Here is a 16,346-nt window from a genome sequence, read left to right on the forward strand (position 1 = left end):
GCTGCCTAGTGGTGAAGGAGGCTGACAGTTTATGTGTGCACCACCCATATCAATAGATGTTGCAGGCGGGCTTCACTATAGACAAGGCTTGCCTCTTCCTTCCTATGGCAGCCCGGAAAAGAGACTGGGTGATATCATGAGATGAAATCTGGTCACCATCTATCTCATTCCAGCATCGCCCAGAGGAGCAGGGCATAAAAGAAACCCCTGGCCGCCACTGTGCTGCACACATAAGGGCAGGCGCCCAGAACAGTGTGCATGCCTAACCCCTACCTCCTCTGTCAGCTCTTCTTCTTATATTTACGGCATGACCCTCCCTCTGTTCTGGCTTTGGGAGGTGTTGGAGCACACAACAGCCTACAGGTGTACCTGAAGGCCTAATCCTTTTCAGTTACAGTTAGTGGAGATGCTGGAGGCAGGGGAGTATACCTATATTACATGTTTCTGAATGGTATTCTGAGATTGGGAGGTTGTTGGTAGTCAATGGGATGGGGCTGCTGCAGGGGTGTTATTAGTAAATTAGGAGTGTGGGTGCTTCTGGGGTGTTATTAGTGAACGACGGATGTGGGTGTTGGGTGCGGTTGGGTGTAGAATTGATAGGAGAACTATTATCAAATTAGTAAAAAATAAAAATATTGATGGGATGGGATGTAGTAAGGTCAGGGATCACTGGGGCTGGGGCTGCTCGGCTGTCATATGGAATAAAATAGATATAAAGTGGGGGTCAGCAGTTACTGGGGAATAAAATCAATGCATACATAAAGTGGGGGGTTACTCACAATGAATGAGGTTGGTTTGGAGAGACACGGTGGGGATTGGTGTGAGAGACACGGGGGTGTGATAGTGGTGGACGCATGGGGGATGACATTTGTGAGAAACAGGAAGATGGTGACGTTGGTGAGATATACAGGGAATGTGAAGAGATGCAGGGGGGGAAGGCACTGGGGAGACATGGGGGGTGGCACTGGAGAGAGACGCAGTGAGGATGGTGCTTGAGCGATGAAGGGGGGATAGTGCTGTAGAGATGCTAGGGGGAAGAAGTTGGACAGACATCAGAAGATGGTGTCTCTCCAGGATGTCTGTCCCAAAACTTCTATTACTATTATCTAGTTGAACCTCTGTTGTATGAAGATGACCTATTATTCCTGTGCAAAAAGGTAGCTTCCATGCCACATGATCTCCTATATGCATACTGATACTGTCTGCCGAGGGAGACCCTGTTGAAAAGAAACCAACATATAGGTAACAAAAAAGAGCTCAAGCACATAGGAGTTGCCATAAAAAAAAACATGGGGCACCCAAGTGACAAAGATTTGGGGACCCCATAGAAAAAAAACTCAGGGATGGCAGAAAAATTATTCAGATAATCAAGAGTGACACTGATGAAGGAACATTTATTTTTTTAAGTGACTTAACGTTGTAGTTTCAGCTGATGGCAGGAGTTCTAAAAAAAGCTAAAAATGTTGCACTCTGACCCAGGCCCAAGGTCATTCACTTTAAATTTTACTGTACACAACAGTGTGTGTATGTGCGTGCACATGGTATTCAACCAGACATATTGAGATTTTATTATTGCTTTGGCACTTCTCTTATTTGTGTTTCCAATGTGTAATTCAGTACTAATATAAGTATACAGGCAGAATTTTAAAGAACAGTTTGCAAGGGGTGTTTTTTTTATTTGTGCCATCAAACCTAATTGCGCCCATTGCAGTGGAATGCCATTATCTCAGAGTAACTTTTCCTAACATCAGGGAGGATGGGGACTGTGGGAGAGATTAGTTCCACCACAGTGCGTCAACTGTCCACAGTGTAAGCAATGCTCTTTTCTATATGTTCCTGCAGCTTTTACTATCTGCTGCTATTGCCATTGTGTTGTGCTATTTTTGTTCTGATAAGCTTAAATCTTAAGTTGTCTTAACCATTTGCTTTGCATGGTCGCCTAAGATGCGTCCACGCCATGCTGGGCTTTCCCTGACACAGTCGCATCTGATGCGACCATGTCAGAGATCCTACCAATATCAGGGGGATCTACTTCTCCCCACATATAATGTGGCAGCCACCAGACAGCAATGCTGCAGTTGTAGTTGCACAAAGTCCCCCTACTGTGACAGCTGGACACATGGTCCGACCCAAACATCCCACAGCATGATCACTATATTTTCCTGTGTTCTTTCTGGGCGAGAAACATGTCAGCTGATCCACCTCTACTCTATCACTGCACAGGACGCAGCTGACACGCACTACTGGCAGTTGCCAGTTCCTTACAATAGCAGTGAGCAGTGTATCTACATGGAAAGAAGCACAGCGACTTGCGAGTGGCGGTATTCGTGAAAGGTAGACACTGTCCAGTGATCAAGTCCGGTCAGGACTTGGGGCCTGATTCATTACGAATCGCAGGTGCAATTACGCACGTAGTCCCACTGCAAAAATATGCTAATGATTGCTAATGCAATGTTGTTGCAGCCTAACATAAGGACGCCCACTTCACCTTACAAACATCCATAATATTTAGCAAGTCTGCAACACCATCAGTAACATTGAGTACCATTGGAGCCTCACGCACACTTGCACAAGGTCTAGCACGCAGTGAAAGGCCAAGCTGCATATGGCATTGCAGTGGCTTATTTATGCACACCCCTGTAACGGCGTTCAAACGCACTGGCACGCCTGCATTTCGCCGACCACCCCCAAATGGTTACTTCCTGTCATTCACTCTGCGATGGGTCTGTGTAGTCACTGCAATTGCAGTGTGATCGCAGCGAAGCCTTCGCACACGCGCACTGCGATGTATGCACAGTATGCAACAATCGGCCATCAGCATGCGTAATCGCAGTTGTGATCGGTAATTAATCAGGCCCTTGGTCCATACATTTATTTGACTTTTGCCCACAGTGTTCTACTGTATATTAATTTTAGCTCTGTCATCTACATGCACTTATTTATGTATCCATTTGTATTTCCTTTGTGAATTATACCTTATGTATTTTAGGTATTTGTTTACCAGCTGTATGCATTTATAGTTCACGCACACTGCATTTATTTTATTTTAATAAATGATTTTCATTGCTATCTGCATGTGCTCCCAGTTACTTCTTTTAAAATTTCTATATAGAGGCTAGCCACCCCTTCAGGTGAGCTGCGTTCAGAGTTTAGGATATCACACGATTTACTGAAGCTACTAGTTGTTTGTTGTTGGTTTCATTCTAGGCTTTTGAATTTAATTTGCCAGGCTATCCCAATGGGTACAGTTTTTCGCTACTGCTGCTGCTTAAAGAGAGCGGCTGTTGGACTCTGAAAGGCTCATTATCTGATTCGAGCTGAAGGAAAATCTAGAAGTCTGGTTACAATTTTTAGATACGTTTAACGCTCTGTGCATTTGGCTAACCTGACCTGTAGATAATTCAGAGCTACAGCTATACATTGCCTCTGGTTCTGTCGGTTTTGGTGCTTTCATTGATGTGGATTGGTACATGCATCTGTGGCCTGATTCTTGGAGGGTGGAAGGTTTGACTGCCAATATGCTAACTTTGGAGCTCTTTCTGATAGTAGGGAGGCTTCGAAACAGTTTTCTGGTATGACAGCGGGGGCATCATTTTCAATTGCTCTCAGTTTGTTCAGGTATTTTATGCTGTGTCGCCAGCAAGAGAACACTGAGTTGAAGGCACGTCATATTCTGAGTGTACAAAACAAGATTGCAGATGCATTATCTTGTTTTCAATGGGACAGGTTCAGGGCACTCGCTTCATCAGCTGGTGTTTGTGGTTTACCTTGCCCCACTTTTGTATTGCAGATTATCAGGCCAGAATTGCGGGGCTCGCTATGAAGACTTTGGCACCAGGTACATATTCAGCAGCTTTGAATGCTTGCTAGTCATTCCTCAAGACGGAGGGCAACTGCGTATCTTTGGCAATGGCACAAGCGTGGCCACTCCAACGCAGCTATGTCCACGGCCGGCAGTTTTTATTTTTCCAAAATGGAAGGCCTAATCGATCCCACAAAATATTTTTTGCAATCAAAGGCTTTGAAAGGTTAGGCTAGGGAGCAAGTGTCAGGAGGATATTCCAGTAAGCCCACTGATCTTGTCATTTTTAAAGGCCTTGGTCAACATGGTTTATCAAATTGTGGTGCACATTAACGTGGCATCACTTTTTCATTTAGTGTTTGAGGATATTAGAATAGGGGAATTGGTTGTCGTTAATAAAAGTTCATTTGTTTCCAGATTACTTTTAGATAATGTTGTGGTTAAGTCCGGTAAGATTTATAGATCAAAAACAGACCAATTAGGTAGAAGACATTGGGTGTTTGTTCCAGTGCAAACTGATAAACAAATTTGCCTGGTTGATTTATCTGAAAGTTTCGGTCAGTTGTGTCTCAGCGATGGGCAGTTCCAGTGGTTTATAAATGTTGACTGTTACCCATTAACTAAATTTCAGTTCTCTGGTGTGTTTAGAAAATGTCAGAGTACTCTATAGCTATGGCCAATTATGGCACTCACTCCTTTAGAATTGGGGCTGCTACTTGTGCTGTGGTTGCCGGGTCTCCCATCGAGGCTATTAGGAAGTTTGATTGTTGGAAATCCGGGGCCTATAATGTTTATTTAAGGGGGTTAAATGGCCTGGTTAACATATGCTCCCTGCAAGTTTTTGGTAAACCCAAGACCGTTTGCTGCCCGCTGCTTTGGGGGGATTAAGGACCTCATTCAGAGTCGGTCGAAGCGGCCGCACGGTCGTACGGGAAAAGGAGCCGGATATGCAAATGATTCCCTCGCAAGTTGCGTCCCTAAGTTCGGATCGGTAGCTGACCGACCAAGGGGAGGAAGCGGTCGGAAGACAAAAATATACGCCCCCTTCTCGTATGCATAACACGTCATCTCCGGGCATATAAGGATTAATCGAGACCATCGGGAACCATCGGAACTGGTCGTAGAGCTTAAGGTTGACCATACCCTCTCTTAAGCTCTACGATCATGTCAGTGTAAAAACCTCCCATGTCACATGTGCCATGACGCTACTTTGTTAATTATGCACTCCCATAATCTGTATGCACTCCCATAAAACGCCGTTCGCATAATGAGGCACGCCTGCGTTCGGATCTCCACTCCCCCGTTTTCAAGCACCTTCCCCTGTTACCACCCACAAACGCCTCCATCTGTCACCCAAACTACCAACCTGGCTGTGTTCAAGGAGAGAGAAATTTCTGATCGTAGCGGCTAGTTTGCGCACACGCATTGCGAACTTTACGCATGCGCAGTATAGCGAACATCGGTGGCGTACGACCGTGCGGCCGCTTCGACCGACTCTGAATGAGGTCCTAAGTACTTTACAATTTTTGCACTCAGTTTTTTTTGCGGTTTTCACCTTCAAATAGGTCACCCAAAACTTGGTTCCCCATCCTGGTTAGGTTTTATCTGTGAGGTTTGTGTTTTTTTAGATTTTTACATTAATTGCTACAAACCTTTCCTTACAGGTTTTATCGGGAAGGCATGTTGGGTGTTATTTGTGGGACACTGTTACAACTACTGGGCCAGCAGGCATCAGTTAGCTGGTAGAGCTTTGCAGTTGTGCTCAGAGATGGTTCAGAATTAGGTGCATGAGATGGAGTAGTTTACTTTAGTGTCTAAGACTGAGGAAACGTTTGAGACCCCACATTGGGTGGTGGTGCACTTAGAGGGTAACGATTTGGGCACACGTAAGGGTAATTAACACCATCAAGTTGGACATAACAGTGCTTTTTACACGCTGGTGGCACGTGGGTATAGTCTGCTCAGAAACCATCCCTCTGAAGTTATGGGGGAGTACACAAGGGGGTGTACATGGTTTCGGAGGAAAGTGAACATGGCCATCTCTAGGCTGAGAGTAAGTTTAGGTGATAAAGTCACTAAGCATCCTCACCTAAAGTATGAGGAGGAAGTATATAGGCCTGACTGAGTCTATCTGGGTTACTGTTTTTTATTGAGGATCTTTGTTCTCTTCTTTAGTGGGTGCTTAGGGGGTCACACGGGGGTGGCAGGCTGAGGTTCGCTCTGCATTTCTCACCACCCTTAATTACCAAATTCTCATTTGGTCATTAAATTTGTCTGTAACCTTTTTAATTGCATTTCAGTTGTCTGTGTCTTTATTTATAGTTTCATTGAATCATAAAACCTCTGGATGATACCCCTTTCAGGCAGAAATCCAAATTACTGGGTTAAACATTTCAACCCGGTAATTTGGAGATTAACTTGGGACCTTTTTCTGTCTGAAAGGGTCATCCCGGGTCTTAATTCCCGGGACTTCGACCCAGGAATTTATCAGGGTGGGAGACCCAGGAATTTAGTCCCGGGTTGACCCTTTCAGACAGAAGAAATACCCGTGTAAATCAATAAATTACCGGGTTGACATTTCTGACTCGGTAATTTGCTCTTCTGTCTGAAGGGGGGTACACACAGAGAATGGCAAAACAACCCGGTACGCAAAAGTCGGGAAAAATCCAGGTTTTTTGCCATTTTCTGTCTGAAAGTGGTATAACCCTAATACGTAATAGTTGTACACCATTGCATTATTAGCCCCTACAATATATTAATAACCCCAAAAATACATAATTTTTGTAACACCACTTAACATTAATACCCATAAAACATAAACGAGCCCCCATATTAATGCCCTCATAGCATTATCACAAAACATTAATACCCCTTACCTGCTCTTGAAAGCTATGTTAGGGAGAATCTTCTGTCTGTCTCCAATACAGTACACTGATCTCCCGGGAGTCCAAGAAAATGACCCGAAATCTGGCAAATATGATATATCTATCTATACTAGGGGAAAATTAGTCATTGTCTGGTTTTACTCTAAATTGTATTAGCAGAATCAATGTTTTCTCTGATTTCTCCAACTCAAGTCACCCTTATATAGTTTTTCCATCCCAAACGCTCTACTTGTTGCTCTAGTTGGGTTACAGTCTGACAATTTGCATCAGTACAATGGTGGGTAAATTATAATACCTTGATTTGTGAAAAGGCTACATAGGCTTGGCCACATCTGTATAATTTAATTTTAATAATTATGCATGCCAGAATAACAATATAAATCAATTATTATTTAAATTACTAGTAGAATACATTTCTTTGCTTAATTCACATAACCAATGGTATGTCAGGAATCATCCTCACCCTTGGTGCCAACACTGTGCTACTCTATTCTGGCGGGGATCCAGACCTGGAGGGATTCAGGAGAGTGCGTTGTTGGCGGGCTCCCAGCATGGTGGTGGTCTCACAGGGCCAGAGCTCAGGCAGCGTTTCCGCCAGCTCCGGACACTGGGTGCGGCTATGTTGGTCCCAGTCAGCTGAACGCTATTCCCCAATGACAGCCAGGCTAATGTCCACCTGATCGCACCAGCAAATCGCTGCGTGAACCCAGGGTATAAAAATATTCCTTCTCTGACAGCATTCTGTGCCTGGGCTTTGCCGCTACTAGACATCCAAGGCTCCAGCTCCCTGGCTAGCTGCTTGCTGTTTACCTGCCGATTCCTGCTTTGGTCCCAATCTATCTCCTGTTTGTGCTATTGTCCTGTCCCAATCCAGCTCCAGTTTGTACTATAGTCCGGTCCCAATCCGGCTCCAGTTTGTGCTACAGACAGGTCTCAATCTGGCTCCAGTGTGTGCTACAGACAGGTCTCAATCCGGCCCTAGTTTTTGTTACAGTCCGGTCCCAATCCAGATCCAGTTTGTGCTACAGTCCGGTCCTAATCCGGCTCCAGTTTGTGCTACAGTCTGGTCCCAATCCGGCTCCAGTTTGTGTTACAGTCCGGTCCCAATGCAGCCCTAGTTTGTGCTACAGTCTAGTCCCAATCCGGCTCCGGTTTGTGCTATAGTACGGTTCCAGTCCCAGTGTCTATTTCCAGTGCATCTCTCTCCGCATAACATCATATACAACCTTCATCTATGAAGAAAAGCTGCATATGCCCTTCCCTACTCCAAACCTCCTGAGCTATCAGCGAGCATGTATCAAGGTCACTCACGGGAGGTCCAGAACTCCCAGTCCTAACATTGTATAAATTAAATGAAAATAAATAAAAAATAAAATCTACACCTGTGTATGGACACATACTAATTATGTGTCTTCTGCATAAAAAATGTGAGACCTTTTGCATTGAATACACCTGATGCACCACATTTAACATAAATCATTATTTCAAGTTAGCTCACACCCCTTTCAGACAGATTACCTGGGAAATACATGGGTTTATCAACCCGTGAATTTCCCGGTTCTCAGTCCCCGATCCTGATACAGAGCAGGGTCGGGGACCGGGTGTCACAGCCTTCCGACGAGACCCCCGAATCAGACCCCGGCACTTACCTTTGCCGGTCCTGTCCCGCCGCGCTCTCTGGCTCCCGCGCTGTGCTGCAGACTCTTCTCCCTCAGGTGCGGGTTACACTGCTATCCTCTCCGGCAGGTCCCGCTTTCTTCTCTCCTCCACGCTGACTCCTGCTGACTGCTCCAGTACTCACATGCTGGAAACACCGTCCTCCGGTCCATGGGCGCAGCCATCTTGTTTTTGCCCATGTGACTCCACTACCACCTATGAGGATGCTTCTCCTTCTCTCTCAGCCTACCAGCACCTGCACTCCCTATAAAAGGATCTCTACTGCTGACACAAGTTGCCAGTGCAACAAGTCCCCTTAGCTTGTCTAAGTGAGCCTCCACACTGCGCTCCGTAGTATTTACTACCCCCGTTCTCATTACACGGCTCCCTAGCCGCACCAAGTTGCATCCACACTACCATCACTCTTTATACGGCTCTCTAGCCGCATCAAGTAGCGTCCACGCTACCATCACTCATCATATAGCTCCCTAGCCGCTCCAAGTAGCTTCCGTGCTACCACCACTCATCATACAGCTCCCTAGCCACTCCAAGTAGCTTCCGTGCTACCACCACTCATCATACGGCTCCCTAGCCACTCCAAGTAGCTTCCATGCTACCACCACTCATTATACGGCTCTCTAGCCGCATCAAGTAGTGTCCACGCTACCATCACTCATCATACGGCTCCCTAACTGCTCCAAGTAGCTTCGGTGCTACTACCACTCATCATACGGCTCCCTAGCCGCTCCAAGTAGCTCCCGTGCTACCACCACTCATCATACAGCTCCCTTGCCGCTCCAAGTAGCTTCTGTGCTACCACCACTCATCATACGGCTACCCAGCCGCACCTAGCAGCTCCTGAATAGCCATCACTTCATCAGCTACATCAGCACCATCACTGCTACATTGGCACAATCCTGTGCTGTCGTAGTTCTCTACCTACTTTCTTCGCACACCCATAAGTTCCTTCTGGCCTTGTATGTCTCTTCATGCATAGGAACTTTATCAAACCTAGTCTCCTCCAGAGAACATCTGAGTTGAATAAAACTAGTCCAAGACCCAGCCCGGGAACACAAGGCCTGATTCAGACCCACTCGCAAGCGCTATGCACTCGCGAGCGGGTCGTTGTTTGGCCACTGTGCATGCATACGCCGGTGCTGGCTCCGACGTGCGCATGCACGAGACCCGGCTAGCGATGGGCGATCCGTCACTCCGGGTCTCGCACCAAAAGGGGGCAGCTGTCAATTTTGATTGACAGCGTGCCCCATTTTGGAGGCGGGCAGGGAGGGTGGCTGGCCAAACGGAGGCGTTCCCGAAGGAACGCCGGTCATTTGGAGGCGGCCCCACTGACATCACGAGTGATGTCAGTGGGTGAGCTTCCGGCTCTAATAGAGCCGAAAGCTCACTGGGGCTTGCGGGAACGATACCCTACCACAAGGGTCTCGTCGCAAGCCCCGATGGTCGAGACCATCGCGACCATCACCTGGCCGCTCACAAAAGCTGTGGATGCACAAAAAAAAACGCCCTGATTCAGAGCGAGCGCTCTTTCAGAGCATCCGGCTCTGAATCAGGCCCACAGTCTCTAGAATCCTCACCCGGGACTTCGACCCGGGTTGTTTGTATTCACACATAGTAAAAACTCAGGTTGATGCATGTTCACGAGCAAAAACCCTGTTTTTTTGCACTATGTGTGAAAGAGATATAACTCATCCTTTGCTAGTAACATTTTTGCTGTAAATAAGGTAACACGTATCTTATTTCTGAACATGCAGCAAGTATGTACACTTTTGTATAATCAAATGCTCTCACATTGTGCAAACCTTGTTCAATGTCTTTCTGCATCACATTGTGTATGCTGATACCCATCTCAAACTATTATTCCATTATGTGTGTTATAAACAGAATAACTATATATATCACCAAACATTTTATCCTTTCAGGCTTCAAAGTGCAAGCTCTGGTTTGAATGCTAGTACATGTGCAAACACACAATTGGTGAACGGGCACATGCATAAACATGACACCGCAGTTTCCAAGGTCAGAAGCAGTCAGGGGTAGAAACTGCTCGAGTCCCATGGATACACACACAGCGCAGCCTTTGATTGGCTGATGTGGACACAAAGCTGACAATATGTTGCTCTGCAGGAAGCACCTGCACTGTGATTCGTTGCCATGTGACATGCCAAACCTGCAGTCTCTGTATTGTCAACACAAAAGCTTCATCACAATGACAACAAGTCTTGTTAGAACATGTGTGCGTTCTTTTCTTCATGAAAACAGCAAGGCACTAAAAACAGTTGTTTCCTGTGTTTTTAAGTCTATCAGAAGCAGGGGATGTGTGTACCTGGGTAAATGTACAGCTTTGGGAAAACAGCTAGTCAGAATCAGCACTGCATTAATAACATATGACCTACTTAAAATGATATTAAGGATTTTGTCAACTTTATGTGTTAACCAAAACAATTGACGGTAAGAACAAAAACAATAAAACATTTTTAAAGCATTAGAAAGTTTCTATAAAATATTTATTCTGATGACTTTGTGATGGATGGGTGTCTGCAATATCTGATCAAGACATTAAAGTAGTTTTACATTTCCTCTATGCTAAGCGATAATTCCTAGTGTAGCTTTTTATTGGGGCTGATTCAGAGATTTGAACAAAGCAAAAAAACTAGTACATTTGCAGCTGGAGATACCATGTTGCAATACAAGGGGTGCAAATACATTACATTTTTGTTTTGCATGCAGGGTACCTACTACATGTTTTTGCATGTTACCCTCAAATGCTGGACAAGTTTATTTTTACAATGCAACTACATTTTAGATTTGAGTTAGGGCACACCATTCCCATATCCATTTGCACATTTTAAATCCACCTGCATTGCACCATGGTTTTACCAAGGTTTAAAGTTACTCCATTTTTTTGCTTTGCTCCATACACTGAATGAGCCCACTGTTAGCAAGTTGGAATCAGAAGAGCTGGTCCCTTTTAGAGTGAAGATTTTTTTCGGCTGCGAAAGATATGGCTGAGAAAGATACCGCTGCTCATTTGGAAAAAACTTGCTGTTTTTCCTGCTGAAGCAGGTATGGCCATCGACGTGTCTTCCATTGATGGTTACCATCGATGGTGACGGTGGCACAAACCATCAATTTTAGGTAACTATTCTGTGTAATGCCATTAATGGTTTTACCACTAGCGTTTTTAAGCATGTACAGAAGAGAGGCTGGTGCTGCAGCTCATACTTGCCACCCAGAAAGGTGGACAAATCTACCAGGGCACTGGGGCCACCCAGCCGCAATGTACAAAGACTGTACTACAGTGTCCATCTCTGAATGAGGCCCTATATACACAGCTGATGTGACTTTATACCTTGGTAAATTGGACATAGTTTTCTAAGAAGTAATACTGCGTGGTTGTAGGTTCGACTACCCTAAACTTAAAATAAGTAAGGAAAAAATGCAGCTCTGGACATGTAGAATAATTGACATAAAAAGACGCAGTTGTAAATTGCAGGCATAAACAATATGTAATTTGTGTAATATAAAGAGCCTCAGGTATTCTTAAAATACCTGCAGCTGTGCACATTACGTAAAATGCATGTTTTAATAACTTACACAAATTCCATGATATACTCTGTTATCATATCACTTTAATGTATGAATTACACAAAGACTTGTAAAGATATCAATGTATAAGTAGAACTGATGGACCACTAGTCATTAGTGTTGGGGCTCTGTAAGGCGAAAGCCATTATTGTTAAAGGGTTGTAATTAGAAATGAGTAGGTTCGGATTTACTCGGATTTACTTGGTTCTCAAAACGGAATTTTATTGGCTATCGGCTATCACGTGTTTTGGATAGCCAATAAAATAAATCCGAACTAATCCGAACTTGCGGTAATGTGGTGATAAGAACCGAATAAATCTGAACCTGCTCATCTCTAGTTGTAGTATTTGTTTTCATTTATTTAAATAGGAAAGATGCAGAGGAGGAGGATCATGATGATGATCATCATCATTGTACTATAGGGTTAGCAGCCACAACAAATATGCCTCTTAAGAGTAGTGTATGCGTCTATTTCCTCCCTACATTCTACTTAAGGTGCGTTAGCACTCTCTTGGCAATGACAGCCCACCCTTTTCCTCCCCCCATCCTGCATCTCTAAGCATAGAGAGGCACAATGGGGAGATATGTCTGTCACATACAGAAGTGCATTTTGCTGTTTTCCTGTAGGAGCCCCATAATAATCACTTTCAAACTCCATCAGAATATTGTTAATTGTCTGTTCGTCAAACTGCCTGGAACCTATGCTCTCTGATACCTCTGAAAGTACAGGAATCACTGACTTAGTATTACTGTGGTTAAGAGTTTATACCTAAAGTACCTTTGCTTACCTATTCCTTGTATACTTACAGCACTTCATCGTCTTACCTCTTAATATTTTTGTAGTTCCCGGCTCCCTGCTCCCAACTGTTTGTTCAGCTTTCATGACACGTCTTCCTCATAATTCACCTGGTTTCCTTTTATATAGTCTATTCACATCACTTTTATTATAACATTCACTGTCATGTATCTCCTTGCTGGACAATAATGCCTTTATTTTTAGGAATGCTAAACCATGGATTTTGATGTATTTTACATAGCTATTTAATGACTTGCTACCCCATTGTTTTGTATCTGACTGTATTTTACCCAAACCCACATGTATTTTAATGTACCTAAACCAGGCTTGCCTACCCTCCCGAAGTATGACCTAAACTATTGTGCTCTTGCATCTTCTATTTGTCTATATGTATTGTACATATGTATTGTCCACCGGACATTGCATGTATTTATGTCAGATAAAATGTATCTAAATTTGCTCCATATACAGTATGTTTTACCCTGACTCGCTCTGTACATCATGAAATCAAGGATATAGCTAACAGTCTGGATACCAGCTGAATACATGCAAAACAGAGGTTCTGGAGCTAATGATTCCTCTATTAAGAAACTGCTAGCTTCAGACTACAAGTTTAAGCGGCAGTCATCTCAGAGCAGTATGCAGTTACCTAAACATCAGGTTCAGCTCTATTCTGCTAATTTCCCACTATTTCCAGAGAATATCAGAAAGGTGGTGGCAAGATAGCACCAGCTCTGTATTTCCTGGTTGGGAAGAATAACATCTATTAAAATAAATGTCCTTCCTATGTTATTCCTGTTGATAAGGGAATGTGCTACCCAGTGCCAGATTACTGTCCACATGGGCCTGGAGCTGAAATTTATGAAGGGCCTATTGTGTACCGCTGCAGGGGGTGTGACCAGCGCTGCAGCAGTGTGACTGGTGATGTGGGGTTGTGACTAGTGTGGTGTAGCTGTGATTTACATAGGGGTGTGGCCTGTGTTGTGGGTGTGTTTTGACTGCATACAGTGCCATAACCGCAGGTATGCGACCGGTGATGCAGCACAGAGCGCAGGGCTCTGTTTGCAGCACCATCGCTACCCCATGGCCTTTGTAACTGGCTAGCAGGGTGCTTGCACCCTGCAGCCAGTATCACCGCTGCAGTACTGCCCAAACAGACACCCTGCAGTCTTTGCAGCCTCCTCCGGATGCTCTGGGCAGTGTTGCACTTCCAGGTGCCGGTGGCCCAGGCCCCTCTACACGACAGCATGACGTCATGTGGTTAAGGGGCAGTGCCGGCACAGGGCGCTCTGGAGCCAGCTGTTTGTGTGTGTGTGTGTGTGTTTGTGTGAGACACTCTGGAGCCAGCTGATTGTGTGTGTGACACTCTGGACGGCTTGTTTAAAACACACTGACCCGTTTATGTAAGCAATGTTTCAGAACTTGTATTTGTCATTTTGCTAATCCTGACGAAATAATGATTACAAGTTCTGAGACGTTGATTACTTAAATGTATTCTAGTGTGTTTTATACAAGCCGACAGTCATAATGTCAATATTCATTATGTTGACATTAAAGGTAATTTAAAAATGACTGTGTGTATGTGTGTGGGGGGGTTAGGCTGGTATACAATAGGGAAACTGGCTGCCTTAATACCGACAGCCGGCTTCCCGACTGTCATATTCCGGCGAGGGTGAAATGCTGGACGTCTATATCTAGACGCCGAGAGACAGGCGCCTGGCATCCCGATCGAAGGGATGCCGGGCGCCGCGAGCGGACAGCCCCGGGGGGGGAGGGTTAGGGTTAGGTTAGGGAGAGGGAGGGTTAGGGTTAGGCACCCCCGGGGGACACCTAAGGTTAGGCACCCCCCCGGGGGACTTAGGTTTAGGCAGCGAGGAAGGGGGGTTAGGGTTAGGCACTTAGAGGGGGGATTAGGGTTAGGCACTTTGGGGGGAGGTTAGGGTTAGGCACGCCTAAGGAGGGTTCGGTTCAGGTTAGTTTATACTTACCTTAGCGACGATCGGGATTTCCAGCGCTGTCGGGCTTCTACTGCCGGGAACTCTGCTTTTGTCGGCCAGGCGCTGCCGGGAATCGAACTGTCCATGCGGCCGGCTGGTATTTCATACCGATTCCGGTTAGGCCCTAGGGCAGGGGAACCTTTTCTCTGCCAAGGGCCATTTTATAACATTATTCGTGGGCCAGGTGCAGGCCACGCTCCCTCCATGTGACATTACATGAGGCGGGGCCACAATCCCTGGCGATTACAGCTATGCCCGGGGCATCCTAAGGATTTTCCAGGGAGCTGTAAGGGCTCCTGGCGGCACTGGTGCATTGATTCTGGCTGCAGGGTGCTATTCTAGGCACCCTGGTAGCCAGATGAGACTAGCAGAGAAAAGTTCAGAGGGCCAGACCAAATGACTCCGTGGGCCTTATATGGCCCCCAGACCTGAGGTTCCCCATCCCTGACCTAGGGGAAGGTTAAGGCTAGGCTGCGGGGGAGGAGGATAGGTTTAGACACTGCACGGAGGGTTAGGCATTAGGGGAGGTTACAGTTAGATTGGGGGGGCGTGGCTAAGGTTAGGCCCTATAGGGAGGGTTAGAGGTAGGGATTAGGGTTAGGCTGTGCCGGGGCGTTAGGCACTAGGGGAAGGTTAGGGTTAGGCTTCAGGGGGAGGAGTGGGTTAGGCACTACAGGGAGGGGTAGGGATTAGGTTTAGGGATGGGGTAATACTCATCGGAAGGCAGGAGCAGCAGAGGTCATGACTGCTGGGACCCGGAAGCCGCGCTGGAGCTGCTACAGCCATCAGGAGCATGTTAGTGGGCCAACAGGGATGATATGTCGGCATTCCATCACTGTCTACATGATGAATGTCGACATATAATACCACACCCACTTTAGTCCCCATAAGTGTGCCTCAAGCTCCTGTACCCTCTCTATTTCCAATGTGTGTGTTATATATATATATATATATATATATATATTATATATACAGTATATCACACAAAATCAATCGGGACTCACAGTCCAAACTAAAGGCAGGGTGCCCAGGTGCCCTCCCAAGGAATATTCATACAGTAGGTGCTTGTTCAATCCTAGGAAAGAAGAGGGGGCACTCCGGGACTTGAATGCACAAAGTATTTACTTGAAAATTACCGACGTTTCAGAGCCCACCCAACTCTTTTATCAAGGTTGGCTCTGAAACGTCGGTCATTTTCAAGAAAATACATTGTGCACTCAAGTCCCGGAGAGCCCCCTCTGTCTTTCCTAGGATTCAACAAGCACCTACTGTGTGTGTGTGTGTGTGTGTGTGTTTGTGTATATATATATATGTATATACATATACATATTTATACATTATATGCTCCTGTACCCACCTAATTTAACACACACATATATATAGCCATGTAAATAACTATATATACAAAACATACATAAATTGGAAACAGGGGCCAAACATTACACTGACCTGTGTAATGTGACATGCTGGGCTGCAGGGCCTTCCCTCCTGAACTGGGCGATTGGTCTGGTGCACAGTCACAGGACACAGCTCTGCAGTAGGACGTACAGGAGGCGGAGCTTAAGGTACATAGGGGCGTGGCATCGGCGGGCAGTAGTGGGCGG

This window comes from Taudactylus pleione, unplaced genomic scaffold (genome assembly GCF_031769625.1).
Source record: "Taudactylus pleione unplaced genomic scaffold, aTauple2 ptg000242l, whole genome shotgun sequence".
Classification (NCBI taxonomy): Eukaryota; Metazoa; Chordata; class Amphibia; order Anura; family Myobatrachidae; genus Taudactylus; species Taudactylus pleione.